The following is a 2,144-nucleotide window of genomic DNA, read 5'->3' as shown; positions in this document are numbered from 1 at the left end:
TAACTCATCATACCAATAGAATAGAATAGAATAGAATAGAATAGAATAGAATAGAATAAAGTAGAAAAAAAATAAAATATAAAATACAGAGTCTTGTTTATGAAATAGGAGAAGAATATGTAGAATTAAAGTAAAGGATGGAAGATTTATACTTTGACATATGGTAGAATAATTCATATCAAGAGAATTCCACCACTAAGAATAACTTTATCATATCTGGTAAACACTTAAAAATAGTTTTTGAAGGCATTGGAGAGGCACAAAGGCAGCAAAGGCTTATGGAGTCAAAAACCCTGGAGTGAGGGGACATTCTGAGGTAAGTCAAAAGTTATTTACTGTTTCTTTCATTTGAAATTTTCCAATGCATAGCATGAGGCATAAATAACAGACAAGAGCTTTTGGAAATTTCATAAGACAGAGAGAACAAAAGATTAAAGAGCCTGGGTAACCGGTAGTCAAGATTTGTGGAGTCAAGAAACTGGGAAAAGGGATGCTACAAAGAAATTAGAACAGTATTCTGTGTGACACTTTTCTGAGTTTTGCTATGTAGGGGCAAGGAAAAAAAATAGAAGAAATATCATTACTAAAATTAAGACTTTATTATATGGATTTATCAGTAGAATAGATAAAATAAGAGAAAGGATTGAATAGGTGGAAGATAGGTAAATAAAAAATAATCAGACCAAAGAACACTGAGAAGAAAACATAGAAAAAATGTAAAAGATTGGCAGAACTTTATGAGATACACCTAAGGGTTAACACATGTGCAACTGGAGTACTAACAGAAGATACAATATATGAAGCAATAGTGCCTGAGTAGTTTCTGTATCAGATGAAATAAAAGCACATTGTTAAGCAGTTCTATGACATTCAATGCATAAAAATAGAAATAAAACTACACCCAGCCATTTTTTTGTTAAACCATTGAATACCAAAGACAAAATGACTATAATGGAAACAGAGAAAAAGATACAGCACATTGAATGGAGGTAACTAAAAGAGCAATATCTTATGTTGTGTCAGAAATAATCTAGAAAGCTATATTTTAAAGTTCTAGAAATTAATAATGACCAACCTAGAATTCTATAGTCAGCAAGAATATCCTTCATTGCTTAAAGGTGAGTTTCCACTGTTGGCATGAGACTGATTCTCCCACTTTAAATAACCATAAACCGGATAAAATACATAAGGCAACAGTTTTCAATTGTCTGACATCTGAAACCACATGAATTCAATCCCTGAGAGAAGGGAAATTCATGAGTTGAGTCTCATGATTGCAATGGTTCTTTGTTTGAGCACAGTTTTCCAACTACATCACAGTAAACTGGAATCATAGCAAATCATCATGACCTCTCTGAGTTGAGGAGGCAAAATTCAGAACTCAGAGCCATTGGAAAGACTGGAACATGCAGGGTGGCTCACTGGAAAAAAGGGAGTGCATGCAGGGGACAGATGCTCCTGTGAGTATCCCACATGAGTTCCTAGATAGAGGCTGAAGTGACAATGCAGAAGGATAGATTATTTAAAGCTTACCAGAGAAATCTTGCTAGGGCCTTGAAACTGGATCCAGAAATACTCAATGGAGAGTGAGCATTGCTGACAGACATTGGAGTTCTAGTACAGGCAGAACAGAGACATTAACAGATAGGCATCTAACCAATATACAAGGAAGACTGTGCCTTAGGAATTAATGGCCATACACAGATTGAAGCTAACTATATAACCAACATAGCAAACCTAAAGCCAAGCCTTGACAAGATTTGCAAGGTCAGCTGGGGTTAGAGATTGTGTTCAACTATGTTAGAGGATTTTGGAAATCATGGGCCTTCCACAGGTCTACTTTAAATAGTATAAAGCCAAGCCTATACAATTTCATAATTGAGACATCAATAAAAACAGCAAATACTCTTCAGAGGCAGATAACAGAATCCCAAGTTTGAGCAACGTATCACCCACAATGTGCAAACTACAACTTAAAAATTGATAGAAATGCACAGTGTATATGTATGTGTATATATACACACACACACACATATGTATGTATAATCAGTGTATAGACACAGTATACACACAAAAAAAATCAAAGGAAATAGGTTCAAATAATTTCCAAATAATATGGTCTTAATGAATCAATAGATAAAAAA

Source organism: Choloepus didactylus, chromosome 6, assembly GCF_015220235.1.
Source record: "Choloepus didactylus isolate mChoDid1 chromosome 6, mChoDid1.pri, whole genome shotgun sequence".
Taxonomy (NCBI): domain Eukaryota; kingdom Metazoa; phylum Chordata; class Mammalia; order Pilosa; family Megalonychidae; genus Choloepus; species Choloepus didactylus.
This window is presented reverse-complemented; position numbering follows the sequence as displayed.